This window comes from Rhinoderma darwinii, unplaced genomic scaffold (genome assembly GCF_050947455.1).
Source record: "Rhinoderma darwinii isolate aRhiDar2 unplaced genomic scaffold, aRhiDar2.hap1 Scaffold_507, whole genome shotgun sequence".
Lineage (NCBI taxonomy): Eukaryota > Metazoa > Chordata > Amphibia > Anura > Rhinodermatidae > Rhinoderma > Rhinoderma darwinii.
This window is the reverse complement of record NW_027464054.1, coordinates 104182-123204: the sequence shown is the minus strand read 5'-3', so window position 1 is coordinate 123204 and position 19023 is coordinate 104182. Positions and strand designations below refer to the sequence as shown.

The following is a 19023-nucleotide window of genomic DNA, read 5'->3' as shown; positions in this document are numbered from 1 at the left end:
CTCCACTCCACTATTTGACTGTTGTGCTGCATCAATCAATCAATCAATCAATCAATCAATCAATCAATCAATCAATCAATCAATCAATCAATCAGTGGCTGGCTCAGGTGCAGCTCTTTAACTTATCTAAAAGGGAGGGCGGAGAGAAGACAAGGAAGGTGAATGAGGTGTTCCAATGTGAAATGCCGGAAACACAGAAACACAGACGACACACAACAAGAGGTGGCAATCTATTCATTAATTGCATTTAATCAATGAGCTCATTATCACTCATGCATTGTCCAACAGGTGTTGAAATAATGGGATTAAAAGGGGAGATCCCTTCAGAAAGACAGAAACAATAGCAAAGACAAAAAACACTTTTGGAATCTGCTTTTAGTCAACACATAAGGAAAGGGTGCACCGGTCCTGGAAATACTGCAATACCAGGTCAATGCGTGGAGTGGACAGAGCAAGCTCTATTTCCATCTCCCTGTTCTAAAAATCCATTTAATATATGGTCCCCAGATAGGGGACGTATCAGATATTAAACTGATAAGAACAGATACTACACTTGATCTTAGCCAAAAGGCCGAGAAGCGATAACCCGAACGGGCCGCGCGTTGCCCGAGCCTGCCCGATACTGCTGTTCAGCCCTTGCAGCGATTCAGCCTACTTCTAGGCAATTCCATGGGGCCCTGCAGGCTCACACACTCACAGCTACACGGGAGGTGAATAAAGGCCGGAGAGGAAGCCAGACAGGATTTGCTTCTTTTGCTTGCACCACAATGCAGTGCTGAAAGAGGAGGAATCTACATAAAAACGCCTTCCTGGCAACGCCCAAATGCCCTGCTGCCATGCAGATAAACACTGGCAGCGGCAGCAAGTGCATGCCCACAGCCACCCCTTGTTCCTTCACACCTTGTATCAGCTGTAATCCAGTCCAGTCCAGTGCTGCCTGCTGAGCAGCACTGACCAACACTGCCTGGGCCCAGGCTTTTATCTCTGAGGCCCCATTATGATGTCAGAAAGCTGGCTCTGGAATCCTGAGGGCTCCACTATGACACGTGCAAAGTTCCGTCTGAACTTTATATAAGACGGTGAGGCTCAGTCAGTCACTCAGTGTTGCCTGAGAGGGCAACACTGCAACAGCCGGCCGCCAGGCTGTCTTTTTTTTGCACAGCTAGTTGCCTCCAGGAGGCCACAAGAGGGAGACAAGGGACTGCAAAATGGAAAATAGGCATCCACCAACTTTACAGACAACTTCTCCTTGCTCCTACAACCTCCATCCTTGCACAGTTTGTTATTCTTCTAGGTAACATAGTAACAAATCCAAATTGCTGCTCTCTTTGTAGGCAAGCAAGGCTTTGTTGCAACTGCAATTCTTACTTCTTCTTGAAATGTAGGGACGACAGTACATTCCATCACATCCATCTAGTGTACACAGGTAGGTCCATTGTGGCGGGCAGGCGAGCGGGCGGGCTGCTTTATTGGCTGTTTGCTGTTCCCCTACTCCACTCCACTATTTGACTGTTGTGCTGCATCAATCAATCAATCAATCAATCAATCAATCAATCAATCAATCAATCAGTGGCTGGCTCAGGTGCAGCTCTTTAACTTACCTAAAAGGGAGGGCGGAGAGAAGACAAGGAAGGTGAATGAGGTGTTCCAATGTGAAATGCCGGAAACACAGAAACACAGACGACACACAACAAGAGGTGGCAATCTATTCATTAATTGCATTTAATCAATGAGCTCATTATCACTCATGCATTGTCCAACAGGTGTTGAAATAATGGGATTAAAAGGGGAGATCCCTTCAGAAAGACAGAAACAATAGCAAAGACAAAAAACACTTTTGGAATCTGCTTTTAGTCAACACATAAGGAAAGGGTGCACCGGTCCTGGAAATACTGCAATACCAGGTCAATGCGTGGAGTGGACAGAGCAAGCTCTATTTCCATCTCCCTGTTCTAAAAATCCATTTAATATATGGTCCCCAGATAGGGGACGTATCAGATATTAAACTGATAAGAACAGATACTACACTTGATCTTAGCCAAAAGGCCGAGAAGCGATAACCCGAACGGGCCGCGCGTTGCCCGAGCCTGCCCGATACTGCTGTTCAGCCCTTGCAGCGATTCAGCCTACTTCTAGGAAATTCCATGGGGCCCTGCAGGCTCACACACTCACAGCTACACGGGAGGTGAATAAAGGCCGGAGAGGAAGCCAGACAGGATTTGCTTCTTTTGCTTGCACCACAATGCAGTGCTGAAAGAGGAGGAATCTACATAAAAACGCCTTCCTGGCAACGCCCAAATGCCCTGCTGCCATGCAGATAAACACTGGCAGCGGCAGCAAGTGCATGCCCACAGCCACCCCTTGTTCCTTCACACCTTGTATCAGCTGTAATCCAGTCCAGTCCAGTGCTGCCTGCTGAGCAGCACTGACCAACACTGCCTTGGCCCAGGCTTTTATCTCTGAGGCCCCATTATGATGTCAGAAAGCTGGCTCTGGAATCCTGAGGGCTCCACTATGACACGTGCAAAGTTCCGTCTGAACTTTATATAAGACGGTGAGGCTCAGTCAGTCACTCAGTGTTGCCTGAGAGGGCAACACTGCAACAGCCGGCCGCCAGGCTGTCTTTTTTTTTGCACAGCTAGTTGCCTCCAGGAGGCCACAAGAGGGAGACAAGGGACTGCAAAATGGAAAATAGGCATCCACCAACTTTACAGACAACTTCTCCTTGCTCCTACAACCTTCATCCTTGCACAGTTTGTTATTCTTCTAGGTAACATAGTAACAAATCCAAATTGCTGCTCTCTTTGTAGGCAAGCAAGGCTTTGTTGCAACTGCAATTCTTACTTCTTCTTGAAATGTAGGGACGACAGTACATTCCATCACATCCATCTAGTGTACACAGGTAGGTCCATTGTGGCGGGCAGGCGAGCGGGCGGGCTGCTTTATTGGCTGTTTGCTGTTCCCCTACTCCACTCCACTATTTGACTGTTGTGCTGCATCAATCAATCAATCAATCAATCAATCAATCAATCAATCAATCAATCAGTGGCTGGCTCAGGTGCAGCTCTTTAACTTACCTAAAAGGGAGGGCGGAGAGAAGACAAGGAAGGTGAATGAGGTGTTCCAATGTGAAATGCCGGAAACACAGAAACACAGACGACACACAACAAGAGGTGGCAATCTATTCATTAATTGCATTTAATCAATGAGCTCATTATCACTCATGCATTGTCCAACAGGTGTTGAAATAATGGGATTAAAAGGGGAGATCCCTTCAGAAAGACAGAAACAATAGCAAAGACAAAAAACACTTTTGGAATCTGCTTTTAGTCAACACATAAGGAAAGGGTGCACCGGTCCTGGAAATACTGCAATACCAGGTCAATGCGTGGAGTGGACAGAGCAAGCTCTATTTCCATCTCCCTGTTCTAAAAATCCATTTAATATATGGTCCCCAGATAGGGGACGTATCAGATATTAAACTGATAAGAACAGATACTACACTTGATCTTAGCCAAAAGGCCGAGAAGCGATAACCCGAACGGGCCGCGCGTTGCCCGAGCCTGCCCGATACTGCTGTTCAGCCCTTGCAGCGATTCAGCCTACTTCTAGGCAATTCCATGGGGCCCTGCAGGCTCACACACTCACAGCTACACGGGAGGTGAATAAAGGCCGGAGAGGAAGCCAGACAGGATTTGCTTCTTTTGCTTGCACCACAATGCAGTGCTGAAAGAGGAGGAATCTACATAAAAACGCCTTCCTGGCAACGCCCAAATGCCCTGCTGCCATGCAGATAAACACTGGCAGCGGCAGCAAGTGCATGCCCACAGCCACCCCTTGTTCCTTCACACCTTGTATCAGCTGTAATCCAGTCCAGTCCAGTGCTGCCTGCTGAGCAGCACTGACCAACACTGCCTGGGCCCAGGCTTTTATCTCTGAGGCCCCATTATGATGTCAGAAAGCTGGCTCTGGAATCCTGAGGGCTCCACTATGACACGTGCAAAGTTCCGTCTGAACTTTATATAAGACGGTGAGGCTCAGTCAGTCACTCAGTGTTGCCTGAGAGGGCAACACTGCAACAGCCGGCCGCCAGGCTGTCATTTTTTTGCACAGCTAGTTGCCTCCAGGAGGCCACAAGAGGGAGACAAGGGACTGCAAAATGGAAAATAGGCATCCACCAACTTTACAGACAACTTCTCCTTGCTCCTACAACCTCCATCCTTGCACAGTTTGTTATTCTTCTAGGTAACATAGTAACAAATCCAAATTGCTGCTCTCTTTGTAGGCAAGCAAGGCTTTGTTGCAACTGCAATTCTTACTTCTTCTTGAAATGTAGGGACGACAGTACATTCCATCACATCCATCTAGTGTACACAGGTAGGTCCATTGTGGCGGGCAGGCGAGCGGGCGGGCTGCTTTATTGGCTGTTTGCTGTTCCCCTACTCCACTCCACTATTTGACTGTTGTGCTGCATCAATCAATCAATCAATCAATCAATCAATCAATCAATCAATCAATCAATCAATCAATCAATCAATCAGTGGCTGGCTCAGGTGCAGCTCTTTAACTTACCTAAAAGGGAGGGCGGAGAGAAGACAAGGAAGGTGAATGAGGTGTTCCAATGTGAAATGCCGGAAACACAGAAACACAGACGACACACAACAAGAGGTGGCAATCTATTCATTAATTGCATTTAATCAATGAGCTCATTATCACTCATGCATTGTCCAACAGGTGTTGAAATAATGGGATTAAAAGGGGAGATCCCTTCAGAAAGACAGAAACAATAGCAAAGACAAAAAACACTTTTGGAATCTGCTTTTAGTCAACACATAAGGAAAGGGTGCACCGGTCCTGGAAATACTGCAATACCAGGTCAATGCGTGGAGTGGACAGAGCAAGCTCTATTTCCATCTCCCTGTTCTAAAAATCCATTTAATATATGGTCCCCAGATAGGGGACGTATCAGATATTAAACTGATAAGAACAGATACTACACTTGATCTTAGCCAAAAGGCCGAGAAGCGATAACCCGAACGGGCCGCGCGTTGCCCGAGCCTGCCCGATACTGCTGTTCAGCCCTTGCAGCGATTCAGCCTACTTCTAGGCAATTCCATGGGGCCCTGCAGGCTCACACACTCACAGCTACACGGGAGGTGAATAAAGGCCGGAGAGGAAGCCAGACAGGATTTGCTTCTTTTGCTTGCACCACAATGCAGTGCTGAAAGAGGAGGAATCTACATAAAAACGCCTTCCTGGCAACGCCCAAATGCCCTGCTGCCATGCAGATAAACACTGGCAGCGGCAGCAAGTGCATGCCCACAGCCACCCCTTGTTCCTTCACACCTTGTATCAGCTGTAATCCAGTCCAGTCCAGTGCTGCCTGCTGAGCAGCACTGACCAACACTGCCTGGGCCCAGGCTTTTATCTCTGAGGCCCCATTATGATGTCAGAAAGCTGGCTCTGGAATCCTGAGGGCTCCACTATGACACGTGCAAAGTTCCGTCTGAACTTTATATAAGACGGTGAGGCTCAGTCAGTCACTCAGTGTTGCCTGAGAGGGCAACACTGCAACAGCCGGCCGCCAGGCTGTCTTTTTTTTGCACAGCTAGTTGCCTCCAGGAGGCCACAAGAGGGAGACAAGGGACTGCAAAATGGAAAATAGGCATCCACCAACTTTACAGACAACTTCTCCTTGCTCCTACAACCTCCATCCTTGCACAGTTTGTTATTCTTCTAGGTAACATAGTAACAAATCCAAATTGCTGCTCTCTTTGTAGGCAAGCAAGGCTTTGTTGCAACTGCAATTCTTACTTCTTCTTGAAATGTAGGGACGACAGTACATTCCATCACATCCATCTAGTGTACACAGGTAGGTCCATTGTGGCGGGCAGGCGAGCGGGCGGGCTGCTTTATTGGCTGTTTGCTGTTCCCCTACTCCACTCCACTATTTGACTGTTGTGCTGCATCAATCAATCAATCAATCAATCAATCAATCAATCAATCAATCAATCAATCAGTGGCTGGCTCAGGTGCAGCTCTTTAACTTACCTAAAAGGGAGGGCGGAGAGAAGACAAGGAAGGTGAATGAGGTGTTCCAATGTGAAATGCCGGAAACACAGAAACACAGACGACACACAACAAGAGGTGGCAATCTATTCATTAATTGCATTTAATCAATGAGCTCATTATCACTCATGCATTGTCCAACAGGTGTTGAAATAATGGGATTAAAAGGGGAGATCCCTTCAGAAAGACAGAAACAATAGCAAAGACAAAAAACACTTTTGGAATCTGCTTTTAGTCAACACATAAGGAAAGGGTGCACCGGTCCTGGAAATACTGCAATACCAGGTCAATGCGTGGAGTGGACAGAGCAAGCTCTATTTCCATCTCCCTGTTCTAAAAATCCATTTAATATATGGTCCCCAGATAGGGGACGTATCAGATATTAAACTGATAAGAACAGATACTACACTTGATCTTAGCCAAAAGGCCGAGAAGCGATAACCCGAACGGGCCGCGCGTTGCCCGAGCCTGCCCGATACTGCTGTTCAGCCCTTGCAGCGATTCAGCCTACTTCTAGGCAATTCCATGGGGCCCTGCAGGCTCACACACTCACAGCTACACGGGAGGTGAATAAAGGCCGGAGAGGAAGCCAGACAGGATTTGCTTCTTTTGCTTGCACCACAATGCAGTGCTGAAAGAGGAGGAATCTACATAAAAACGCCTTCCTGGCAACGCCCAAATGCCCTGCTGCCATGCAGATAAACACTGGCAGCGGCAGCAAGTGCATGCCCACAGCCACCCCTTGTTCCTTCACACCTTGTATCAGCTGTAATCCAGTCCAGTCCAGTGCTGCCTGCTGAGCAGCACTGACCAACACTGCCTGGGCCCAGGCTTTTATCTCTGAGGCCCCATTATGATGTCAGAAAGCTGGCTCTGGAATCCTGAGGGCTCCACTATGACACGTGCAAAGTTCCGTCTGAACTTTATATAAGACGGTGAGGCTCAGTCAGTCACTCAGTGTTGCCTGAGAGGGCAACACTGCAACAGCCGGCCGCCAGGCTGTCTTTTTTTTGCACAGCTAGTTGCCTCCAGGAGGCCACAAGAGGGAGACAAGGGACTGCAAAATGGAAAATAGGCATCCACCAACTTTACAGACAACTTCTCCTTGCTCCTACAACCTCCATCCTTGCACAGTTTGTTATTCTTCTAGGTAACATAGTAACAAATCCAAATTGCTGCTCTCTTTGTAGGCAAGCAAGGCTTTGTTGCAACTGCAATTCTTACTTCTTCTTGAAATGTAGGGACGACAGTACATTCCATCACATCCATCTAGTGTACACAGGTAGGTCCATTGTGGCGGGCAGGCGAGCGGGCGGGCTGCTTTATTGGCTGTTTGCAGGTTCCCCTACTCCACTCCACTATTTGACTGTTGTGCTGCATCAATCAATCAATCAATCAATCAATCAATCAATCAATCAATCAATCAGTGGCTGGCTCAGGTGCAGCTCTTTAACTTACCTAAAAGGGAGGGCGGAGAGAAGACAAGGAAGGTGAATGAGGTGTTCCAATGTGAAATGCCGGAAACACAGAAACACAGACGACACACAACAAGAGGTGGCAATCTATTCATTAATTGCATTTAATCAATGAGCTCATTATCACTCATGCATTGTCCAACAGGTGTTGAAATAATGGGATTAAAAGGGGAGATCCCTTCAGAAAGACAGAAACAATAGCAAAGACAAAAAACACTTTTGGAATCTGCTTTTAGTCAACACATAAGGAAAGGGTGCACCGGTCCTGGAAATACTGCAATACCAGGTCAATGCGTGGAGTGGACAGAGCAAGCTCTATTTCCATCTCCCTGTTCTAAAAATCCATTTAATATATGGTCCCCAGATAGGGGACGTATCAGATATTAAACTGATAAGAACAGATACTACACTTGATCTTAGCCAAAAGGCCGAGAAGCGATAACCCGAACGGGCCGCGCGTTGCCCGAGCCTGCCCGATACTGCTGTTCAGCCCTTGCAGCGATTCAGCCTACTTCTAGGCAATTCCATGGGGCCCTGCAGGCTCACACACTCACAGCTACACGGGAGGTGAATAAAGGCCGGAGAGGAAGCCAGACAGGATTTGCTTCTTTTGCTTGCACCACAATGCAGTGCTGAAAGAGGAGGAATCTACATAAAAACGCCTTCCTGGCAACGCCCAAATGCCCTGCTGCCATGCAGATAAACACTGGCAGCGGCAGCAAGTGCATGCCCACAGCCACCCCTTGTTCCTTCACACCTTGTATCAGCTGTAATCCAGTCCAGTCCAGTGCTGCCTGCTGAGCAGCACTGACCAACACTGCCTGGGCCCAGGCTTTTATCTCTGAGGCCCCATTATGATGTCAGAAAGCTGGCTCTGGAATCCTGAGGGCTCCACTATGACACGTGCAAAGTTCCGTCTGAACTTTATATAAGACGGTGAGGCTCAGTCAGTCACTCAGTGTTGCCTGAGAGGGCAACACTGCAACAGCCGGCCGCCAGGCTGTCTTTTTTTTGCACAGCTAGTTGCCTCCAGGAGGCCACAAGAGGGAGACAAGGGACTGCAAAATGGAAAATAGGCATCCACCAACTTTACAGACAACTTCTCCTTGCTCCTACAACCTCCATCCTTGCACAGTTTGTTATTCTTCTAGGTAACATAGTAACAAATCCAAATTGCTGCTCTCTTTGTAGGCAAGCAAGGCTTTGTTGCAACTGCAATTCTTACTTCTTCTTGAAATGTAGGGACGACAGTACATTCCATCACATCCATCTAGTGTACACAGGTAGGTCCATTGTGGCGGGCAGGCGAGCGGGCGGGCTGCTTTATTGGCTGTTTGCTGTTCCCCTACTCCACTCCACTATTTGACTGTTGTGCTGCATCAATCAATCAATCAATCAATCAATCAATCAATCAATCAATCAATCAATCAGTGGCTGGCTCAGGTGCAGCTCTTTAACTTACCTAAAAGGGAGGGCGGAGAGAAGACAAGGAAGGTGAATGAGGTGTTCCAATGTGAAATGCCGGAAACACAGAAACACAGACGACACACAACAAGAGGTGGCAATCTATTCATTAATTGCATTTAATCAATGAGCTCATTATCACTCATGCATTGTCCAACAGGTGTTGAAATAATGGGATTAAAAGGGGAGATCCCTTCAGAAAGACAGAAACAATAGCAAAGACAAAAAACACTTTTGGAATCTGCTTTTAGTCAACACATAAGGAAAGGGTGCACCGGTCCTGGAAATACTGCAATACCAGGTCAATGCGTGGAGTGGACAGAGCAAGCTCTATTTCCATCTCCCTGTTCTAAAAATCCATTTAATATATGGTCCCCAGATAGGGGACGTATCAGATATTAAACTGATAAGAACAGATACTACACTTGATCTTAGCCAAAAGGCCGAGAAGCGATAACCCGAACGGGCCGCGCGTTGCCCGAGCCTGCCCGATACTGCTGTTCAGCCCTTGCAGCGATTCAGCCTACTTCTAGGCAATTCCATGGGGCCCTGCAGGCTCACACACTCACAGCTACACGGGAGGTGAATAAAGGCCGGAGAGGAAGCCAGACAGGATTTGCTTCTTTTGCTTGCACCACAATGCAGTGCTGAAAGAGGAGGAATCTACATAAAAACGCCTTCCTGGCAACACCCAAATGCCCTGCTGCCATGCAGATAAACACTGGCAGCGGCAGCAAGTGCATGCCCACAGCCACCCCTTGTTCCTTCACACCTTGTATCAGCTGTAATCCAGTCCAGTCCAGTGCTGCCTGCTGAGCAGCACTGACCAACACTGCCTGGGCCCAGGCTTTTATCTCTGAGGCCCCATTATGATGTCAGAAAGCTGGCTCTGGAATCCTGAGGGCTCCACTATGACACGTGCAAAGTTCCGTCTGAACTTTATATAAGACGGTGAGGCTCAGTCAGTCACTCAGTGTTGCCTGAGAGGGCAACACTGCAACAGCCGGCCGCCAGGCTGTCTTTTTTTTTGCACAGCTAGTTGCCTCCAGGAGGCCACAAGAGGGAGACAAGGGACTGCAAAATGGAAAATAGGCATCCACCAACTTTACAGACAACTTCTCCTTGCTCCTACAACCTCCATCCTTGCACAGTTTGTTATTCTTCTAGGTAACATAGTAACAAATCCAAATTGCTGCTCTCTTTGTAGGCAAGCAAGGCTTTGTTGCAACTGCAATTCTTACTTCTTCTTGAAATGTAGGGACGACAGTACATTCCATCACATCCATCTAGTGTACACAGGTAGGTCCATTGTGGCGGGCAGGCGAGCGGGCGGGCTGCTTTATTGGCTGTTTGCTGTTCCCCTACTCCACTCCACTATTTGACTGTTGTGCTGCATCAATCAATCAATCAATCAATCAATCAATCAATCAATCAATCAATCAATCAATCAGTGGCTGGCTCAGGTGCAGCTCTTTAACTTACCTAAAAGGGAGGGCGGAGAGAAGACAAGGAAGGTGAATGAGGTGTTCCAATGTGAAATGCCGGAAACACAGAAACACAGACGACACACAACAAGAGGTGGCAATCTATTCATTAATTGCATTTAATCAATGAGCTCATTATCACTCATGCATTGTCCAACAGGTGTTGAAATAATGGGATTAAAAGGGGAGATCCCTTCAGAAAGACAGAAACAATAGCAAAGACAAAAAACACTTTTGGAATCTGCTTTTAGTCAACACATAAGGAAAGGGTGCACCGGTCCTGGAAATACTGCAATACCAGGTCAATGCGTGGAGTGGACAGAGCAAGCTCTATTTCCATCTCCCTGTTCTAAAAATCCATTTAATATATGGTCCCCAGATAGGGGACGTATCAGATATTAAACTGATAAGAACAGATACTACACTTGATCTTAGCCAAAAGGCCGAGAAGCGATAACCCGAACGGGCCGCGCGTTGCCCGAGCCTGCCCGATACTGCTGTTCAGCCCTTGCAGCGATTCAGCCTACTTCTAGGCAATTCCATGGGGCCCTGCAGGCTCACACACTCACAGCTACACGGGAGGTGAATAAAGGCCGGAGAGGAAGCCAGACAGGATTTGCTTCTTTTGCTTGCACCACAATGCAGTGCTGAAAGAGGAGGAATCTACATAAAAACGCCTTCCTGGCAACGCCCAAATGCCCTGCTGCCATGCAGATAAACACTGGCAGCGGCAGCAAGTGCATGCCCACAGCCACCCCTTGTTCCTTCACACCTTGTATCAGCTGTAATCCAGTCCAGTCCAGTGCTGCCTGCTGAGCAGCACTGACCAACACTGCCTGGGCCCAGGCTTTTATCTCTGAGGCCCCATTATGATGTCAGAAAGCTGGCTCTGGAATCCTGAGGGCTCCACTATGACACGTGCAAAGTTCCGTCTGAACTTTATATAAGACGGTGAGGCTCAGTCAGTCACTCAGTGTTGCCTGAGAGGGCAACACTGCAACAGCCGGCCGCCAGGCTGTCTTTTTTTTGCACAGCTAGTTGCCTCCAGGAGGCCACAAGAGGGAGACAAGGGACTGCAAAATGGAAAATAGGCATCCACCAACTTTACAGACAACTTCTCCTTGCTCCTACAACCTCCATCCTTGCACAGTTTGTTATTCTTCTAGGTAACATAGTAACAAATCCAAATTGCTGCTCTCTTTGTAGGCAAGCAAGGCTTTGTTGCAACTGCAATTCTTACTTCTTCTTGAAATGTAGGGACGACAGTACATTCCATCACATCCATCTAGTGTACACAGGTAGGTCCATTGTGGCGGGCAGGCGAGCGGGCGGGCTGCTTTATTGGCTGTTTGCAGGTTCCCCTACTCCACTCCACTATTTGACTGTTGTGCTGCATCAATCAATCAATCAATCAATCAATCAATCAATCAATCAGTGGCTGGCTCAGGTGCAGCTCTTTAACTTACCTAAAAGGGAGGGCGGAGAGAAGACAAGGAAGGTGAATGAGGTGTTCCAATGTGAAATGCCGGAAACACAGAAACACAGACGACACACAACAAGAGGTGGCAATCTATTCATTAATTGCATTTAATCAATGAGCTCATTATCACTCATGCATTGTCCAACAGGTGTTGAAATAATGGGATTAAAAGGGGAGATCCCTTCAGAAAGACAGAAACAATAGCAAAGACAAAAAACACTTTTGGAATCTGCTTTTAGTCAACACATAAGGAAAGGGTGCACCGGTCCTGGAAATACTGCAATACCAGGTCAATGCGTGGAGTGGACAGAGCAAGCTCTATTTCCATCTCCCTGTTCTAAAAATCCATTTAATATATGGTCCCCAGATAGGGGACGTATCAGATATTAAACTGATAAGAACAGATACTACACTTGATCTTAGCCAAAAGGCCGAGAAGCGATAACCCGAACGGGCCGCGCGTTGCCCGAGCCTGCCCGATACTGCTGTTCAGCCCTTGCAGCGATTCAGCCTACTTCTAGGCAATTCCATGGGGCCCTGCAGGCTCACACACTCACAGCTACACGGGAGGTGAATAAAGGCCGGAGAGGAAGCCAGACAGGATTTGCTTCTTTTGCTTGCACCACAATGCAGTGCTGAAAGAGGAGGAATCTACATAAAAACGCCTTCCTGGCAACGCCCAAATGCCCTGCTGCCATGCAGATAAACACTGGCAGCGGCAGCAAGTGCATGCCCACAGCCACCCCTTGTTCCTTCACACCTTGTATCAGCTGTAATCCAGTCCAGTCCAGTGCTGCCTGCTGAGCAGCACTGACCAACACTGCCTGGGCCCAGGCTTTTATCTCTGAGGCCCCATTATGATGTCAGAAAGCTGGCTCTGGAATCCTGAGGGCTCCACTATGACACGTGCAAAGTTCCGTCTGAACTTTATATAAGACGGTGAGGCTCAGTCAGTCACTCAGTGTTGCCTGAGAGGGCAACACTGCAACAGCCGGCCGCCAGGCTGTCTTTTTTTTGCACAGCTAGTTGCCTCCAGGAGGCCACAAGAGGGAGACAAGGGACTGCAAAATGGAAAATAGGCATCCACCAACTTTACAGACAACTTCTCCTTGCTCCTACAACCTCCATCCTTGCACAGTTTGTTATTCTTCTAGGTAACATAGTAACAAATCCAAATTGCTGCTCTCTTTGTAGGCAAGCAAGGCTTTGTTGCAACTGCAATTCTTACTTCTTCTTGAAATGTAGGGACGACAGTACATTCCATCACATCCATCTAGTGTACACAGGTAGGTCCATTGTGGCGGGCAGGCGAGCGGGCGGGCTGCTTTATTGGCTGTTTGCTGTTCCCCTACTCCACTCCACTATTTGACTGTTGTGCTGCATCAATCAATCAATCAATCAATCAATCAATCAATCAATCAATCAATCAGTGGCTGGCTCAGGTGCAGCTCCTTAACTTACCTAAAAGGGAGGGCGGAGAGAAGACAAGGAAGGTGAATGAGGTGTTCCAATGTGAAATGCCGGAAACACAGAAACACAGACGACACACAACAAGAGGTGGCAATCTATTCATTAATTGCATTTAATCAATGAGCTCATTATCACTCATGCATTGTCCAACAGGTGTTGAAATAATGGGATTAAAAGGGGAGATCCCTTCAGAAAGACAGAAACAATAGCAAAGACAAAAAACACTTTTGGAATCTGCTTTTAGTCAACACATAAGGAAAGGGTGCACCGGTCCTGGAAATACTGCAATACCAGGTCAATGCGTGGAGTGGACAGAGCAAGCTCTATTTCCATCTCCCTGTTCTAAAAATCCATTTAATATATGGTCCCCAGATAGGGGACGTATCAGATATTAAACTGATAAGAACAGATACTACACTTGATCTTAGCCAAAAGGCCGAGAAGCGATAACCCGAACGGGCCGCGCGTTGCCCGAGCCTGCCCGATACTGCTGTTCAGCCCTTGCAGCGATTCAGCCTACTTCTAGGCAATTCCATGGGGCCCTGCAGGCTCACACACTCACAGCTACACGGGAGGTGAATAAAGGCCGGAGAGGAAGCCAGACAGGATTTGCTTCTTTTGCTTGCACCACAATGCAGTGCTGAAAGAGGAGGAATCTACATAAAAACGCCTTCCTGGCAACGCCCAAATGCCCTGCTGCCATGCAGATAAACACTGGCAGCGGCAGCAAGTGCATGCCCACAGCCACCCCTTGTTCCTTCACACCTTGTATCAGCTGTAATCCAGTCCAGTCCAGTGCTGCCTGCTGAGCAGCACTGACCAACACTGCCTGGGCCCAGGCTTTTATCTCTGAGGCCCCATTATGATGTCAGAAAGCTGGCTCTGGAATCCTGAGGGCTCCACTATGACACGTGCAAAGTTCCGTCTGAACTTTATATAAGACGGTGAGGCTCAGTCAGTCACTCAGTGTTGCCTGAGAGGGCAACACTGCAACAGCCGGCCGCCAGGCTGTCTTTTTTTTGCACAGCTAGTTGCCTCCAGGAGGCCACAAGAGGGAGACAAGGGACTGCAAAATGGAAAATAGGCATCCACCAACTTTACAGACAACTTCTCCTTGCTCCTACAACCTCCATCCTTGCACAGTTTGTTATTCTTCTAGGTAACATAGTAACAAATCCAAATTGCTGCTCTCTTTGTAGGCAAGCAAGGCTTTGTTGCAACTGCAATTCTTACTTCTTCTTGAAATGTAGGGACGACAGTACATTCCATCACATCCATCTAGTGTACACAGGTAGGTCCATTGTGGCGGGCAGGCGAGCGGGCGGGCTGCTTTATTGGCTGTTTGCTGTTCCCCTACTCCACTCCACTATTTGACTGTTGTGCTGCATCAATCAATCAATCAATCAATCAATCAATCAATCAATCAATCAATCAATCAATCAATCAATCAATCAGTGGCTGGCTCAGGTGCAGCTCTTTAACTTACCTAAAAGGGAGGGCGGAGAGAAGACAAGGAAGGTGAATGAGGTGTTCCAATGTGAAATGCCGGAAACACAGAAACACAGACGACACACAACAAGAGGTGGCAATCTATTCATTAATTGCATTTAATCAATGAGCTCATTATCACTCATGCATTGTCCAACAGGTGTTGAAATAATGGGATTAAAAGGGGAGATCCCTTCAGAAAGACAGAAACAATAGCAAAGACAAAAAACACTTTTGGAATCTGCTTTTAGTCAACACATAAGGAAAGGGTGCACCGGTCCTGGAAATACTGCAATACCAGGTCAATGCGTGGAGTGGACAGAGCAAGCTCTATTTCCATCTCCCTGTTCTAAAAATCCATTTAATATATGGTCCCCAGATAGGGGACGTATCAAATATTAAACTGATAAGAACAGATACTACACTTGATCTTAGCCAAAAGGCCGAGAAGCGATAACCCGAACGGGCCGCGCGTTGCCCGAGCCTGCCCGATACTGCTGTTCAGCCCTTGCAGCGATTCAGCCTACTTCTAGGCAATTCCATGGGGCCCTGCAGGCTCACACACTCACAGCTACACGGGAGGTGAATAAAGGCCGGAGAGGAAGCCAGACAGGATTTGCTTCTTTTGCTTGCACCACAATGCAGTGCTGAAAGAGGAGGAATCTACATAAAAACGCCTCCCTGGCAACGCCCAAATGCCCTGCTGCCATGCAGATAAACACTGGCAGCGGCAGCAAGTGCATGCCCACAGCCACCCCTTGTTCCTTCACACCTTGTATCAGCTGTAATCCAGTCCAGTCCAGTGCTGCCTGCTGAGCAGCACTGACCAACACTGCCTGGGCCCAGGCTTTTATCTCTGAGGCCCCATTATGATGTCAGAAAGCTGGCTCTGGAATCCTGAGGGCTCCACTATGACACGTGCAAAGTTCCGTCTGAACTTTATATAAGACGGTGAGGCTCAGTCAGTCACTCAGTGTTGCCTGAGAGGGCAACACTGCAACAGCCGGCCGCCAGGCTGTCTTTTTTTTGCACAGCTAGTTGCCTCCAGGAGGCCACAAGAGGGAGACAAGGGACTGCAAAATGGAAAATAGGCATCCACCAACTTTACAGACAACTTCTCCTTGCTCCTACAACCTCCATCCTTGCACAGTTTGTTATTCTTCTAGGTAACATAGTAACAAATCCAAATTGCTGCTCTCTTTGTAGGCAAGCAAGGCTTTGTTGCAACTGCAATTCTTACTTCTTCTTGAAATGTAGGGACGACAGTACATTCCATCACATCCATCTAGTGTACACAGGTAGGTCCATTGTGGCGGGCAGGCGAGCGGGCGGGCTGCTTTATTGGCTGTTTGCTGTTCCCCTACTCCACTCCACTATTTGACTGTTGTGCTGCATCAATCAATCAATCAATCAATCAATCAATCAATCAATCAATCAATCAGTGGCTGGCTCAGGTGCAGCTCTTTAACTTACCTAAAAGGGAGGGCGGAGAGAAGACAAGGAAGGTGAATGAGGTGTTCCAATGTGAAATGCCGGAAACACAGAAACACAGACGACACACAACAAGAGGTGGCAATCTATTCATTAATTGCATTTAATCAATGAGCTCATTATCACTCATGCATTGTCCAACAGGTGTTGAAATAATGGGATTAAAAGGGGAGATCCCTTCAGAAAGACAGAAACAATAGCAAAGACAAAAAACACTTTTGGAATCTGCTTTTAGTCAACACATAAGGAAAGGGTGCACCGGTCCTGGAAATACTGCAATACCAGGTCAATGCGTGGAGTGGACAGAGCAAGCTCTATTTCCATCTCCCTGTTCTAAAAATCCATTTAATATATGGTCCCCAGATAGGGGACGTATCAGATATTAAACTGATAAGAACAGATACTACACTTGATCTTAGCCAAAAGGCCGAGAAGCGATAACCCGAACGGGCCGCGCGTTGCCCGAGCCTGCCCGATACTGCTGTTCAGCCCTTGCAGCGATTCAGCCTACTTCTAGGCAATTCCATGGGGCCCTGCAGGCTCACACACTCACAGCTACACGGGAGGTGAATAAAGGCCGGAGAGGAAGCCAGACAGGATTTGCTTCTTTTGCTTGCACCACAATGCAGTGCTGAAAGAGGAGGAATCTACATAAAAACGCCTTCCTGGCAACGCCCAAATGCCCTGCTGCCATGCAGATAAACACTGGCAGCGGCAGCAAGTGCATGCCCACAGCCACCCCTTGTTCCTTCACACCTTGTATCAGCTGTAATCCAGTCCAGTCCAGTGCTGCCTGCTGAGCAGCACTGACCAACACTGCCTGGGCCCAGGCTTTTATCTCTGAGGCCCCATTATGATGTCAGAAAGCTGGCTCTGGAATCCTGAGGGCTCCACTATGACACGTGCAAAGTTCCGTCTGAGCTTTATATAAGACGGTGAGGCTCAGTCAGTCACTCAGTGTTGCCTGAGAGGGCAACACTGCAACAGCCGGCCGCCAGGCTGTCTTTTTTTTGCACAGCTAGTTGCCTCCAGGAGGCCACAAGAGGGAGACAAGGGACTGCAAAATGGAAAATAGGCATCCACCAACTTTACAGACAACTTCTCCTTGCTCCTACAACCTCCATCCTTGCACAGTTTGTTATTCTTCTAGGTAACATAGTAACAAATCCAAATTGCTGCTCTCTTTGTAGGCAAGCAAGGCTTTGTTGCAACTGCAATTCTTACTTCTTCTTGAAATGTAGGGACGACAGTACATTCCATCACATCCATCTAGTGTACACAGGTAGGTCCATTGTGGCGGGCAGGCGAGCGGGCGGGCTGCTTTATTGGCTGTTTGCTGTTCCCCTACTCCACTCCACTATTTGACTGTTGTGCTGCATCAATCAATCAATCAATCAATCAATCAATCAATCAATCAATCAATCAATCAATCAGTGGCTGGCTCAGGTGCAGCTCTTTAACTTACCTAAAAGGGAGGGCGGAGAGAAGACAAGGAAGGTGAATGAGGTGTTCCAATGTGAAATGCCGGAAACACAGAAACACAGACGACACACAACAAGAGGTGGCAATCTATTCATTAATTGCATTTAATCAATGAGCTCATTATCACTCATGCATTGTCCAACAGGTGTTGAAATAATGGGATTAAAAGGGGAGATCCCTTCAGAAAGACAGAAACAATAGCAAAGACAAAAAACACTTTTGGAATCTGCTTTTAGTCAACACATAAGGAAAGGGTGCACCGGTCCTGGAAATACTGCAATACCAGGTCAATGCGTGGAGTGGACAGAGCAAGCTCTATTTCCATCTCCCTGTTCTAAAAATCCATTTAATATATGGTCCCCAGATAGGGGACGTATCAGATATTAAACTGATAAGAACAGATACTACACTTGATCTTAGCCAAAAGGCCGAGAAGCGATAACCCGAACGGGCCGCGCGTTGCCCGAGCCTGCCCGATACTGCTGTTCAGCCCTTGCAGCGATTCAGCCTACTTCTAGGCAATTCCATGGGGCCCTGCAGGCTCACACACTCACAGCTACACGGGAGGTGAATAAAGGCCGGAGAGGAAGCCAGACAGGATTTGCTTCTTTTGCTTGCACCACAATGCAGTGCTGAAAGAGGAGGAATCTACATAAAAACGCCTTCCTGGCAACGCCCAAATGCCCTGCTGCCATGCAGATAAACACTGGCAGCGGCAGCAAGTGCATGCCCACAGCCACCCCTTGTTCCTTCACACCTTGTATCAGCTGTAATCCAGTCCAGTCCAGTGCTGCCTGCTGAGCAGCACTGACCAACACTGCCTGGGCCCAGGCTTTTATCTCTGAGGCCCCATTATGATGTCAGAAAGCTGGCTCTGGAATCCTGAGGGCTCCACTATGACACGTGCAAAGTTCCGTCTGAACTTTATATAAGACGGTGAGGCTCAGTCAGTCACTCAGTGTTGCCTGAGAGGGCAACACTGCAACAGCCGGCCGCCAGGCTGTCTTTTTTTTGCACAGCTAGTTGCCTCCAGGAGGCCACAAGAGGGAGACAAGGGACTGCAAAATGGAAAATAGGCATCCACCAACTTTACAGACAACTTCTCCTTGCTCCTACAACC

The 19023-nt window shown here is 47.8% G+C and overlaps 13 non-coding genes across 13 annotated transcripts; all 13 read right to left on the bottom strand.

The window, feature by feature from the left end:
* Positions 1-392: 392 nt before the first annotated feature.
* Positions 393-583, bottom strand: LOC142720760 (U2 spliceosomal RNA). The gene has a single exon (XR_012873527.1). It is a non-coding gene; the product is annotated as a U2 spliceosomal RNA (small nuclear RNA).
* Positions 584-1867: 1284 nt separating this feature from the next.
* LOC142720759 (U2 spliceosomal RNA) lies at positions 1868-2058 on the bottom strand. The gene has a single exon (XR_012873526.1). It is a non-coding gene; the product is annotated as a U2 spliceosomal RNA (small nuclear RNA).
* A 1285-nt stretch (positions 2059-3343) lies between these two features.
* On the bottom strand, positions 3344-3534 carry LOC142720758 (U2 spliceosomal RNA). Its single transcript, XR_012873525.1, has one exon. It is a non-coding gene; the product is annotated as a U2 spliceosomal RNA (small nuclear RNA).
* A 1304-nt stretch (positions 3535-4838) lies between these two features.
* On the bottom strand, positions 4839-5029 carry LOC142720757 (U2 spliceosomal RNA). Its single transcript, XR_012873524.1, has one exon. It is a non-coding gene; the product is annotated as a U2 spliceosomal RNA (small nuclear RNA).
* A 1288-nt stretch (positions 5030-6317) lies between these two features.
* LOC142720755 (U2 spliceosomal RNA) lies at positions 6318-6508 on the bottom strand. Its single transcript, XR_012873522.1, has one exon. It is a non-coding gene; the product is annotated as a U2 spliceosomal RNA (small nuclear RNA).
* Positions 6509-7793: 1285 nt separating this feature from the next.
* LOC142720754 (U2 spliceosomal RNA) lies at positions 7794-7984 on the bottom strand. Its single transcript, XR_012873521.1, has one exon. It is a non-coding gene; the product is annotated as a U2 spliceosomal RNA (small nuclear RNA).
* A 1288-nt stretch (positions 7985-9272) lies between these two features.
* On the bottom strand, positions 9273-9463 carry LOC142720753 (U2 spliceosomal RNA). The gene has a single exon (XR_012873520.1). It is a non-coding gene; the product is annotated as a U2 spliceosomal RNA (small nuclear RNA).
* A 1293-nt stretch (positions 9464-10756) lies between these two features.
* Positions 10757-10947, bottom strand: LOC142720751 (U2 spliceosomal RNA). Its single transcript, XR_012873519.1, has one exon. It is a non-coding gene; the product is annotated as a U2 spliceosomal RNA (small nuclear RNA).
* A 1277-nt stretch (positions 10948-12224) lies between these two features.
* On the bottom strand, positions 12225-12415 carry LOC142720750 (U2 spliceosomal RNA). The gene has a single exon (XR_012873518.1). It is a non-coding gene; the product is annotated as a U2 spliceosomal RNA (small nuclear RNA).
* Positions 12416-13699: 1284 nt separating this feature from the next.
* Positions 13700-13890, bottom strand: LOC142720749 (U2 spliceosomal RNA). The gene has a single exon (XR_012873517.1). It is a non-coding gene; the product is annotated as a U2 spliceosomal RNA (small nuclear RNA).
* A 1304-nt stretch (positions 13891-15194) lies between these two features.
* On the bottom strand, positions 15195-15385 carry LOC142720830 (U2 spliceosomal RNA). Its single transcript, XR_012873595.1, has one exon. It is a non-coding gene; the product is annotated as a U2 spliceosomal RNA (small nuclear RNA).
* A 1284-nt stretch (positions 15386-16669) lies between these two features.
* LOC142720748 (U2 spliceosomal RNA) lies at positions 16670-16860 on the bottom strand. The gene has a single exon (XR_012873516.1). It is a non-coding gene; the product is annotated as a U2 spliceosomal RNA (small nuclear RNA).
* Positions 16861-18152: 1292 nt separating this feature from the next.
* On the bottom strand, positions 18153-18343 carry LOC142720747 (U2 spliceosomal RNA). Its single transcript, XR_012873515.1, has one exon. It is a non-coding gene; the product is annotated as a U2 spliceosomal RNA (small nuclear RNA).
* Between the last annotated feature and the right edge of the window lie 680 nt (positions 18344-19023).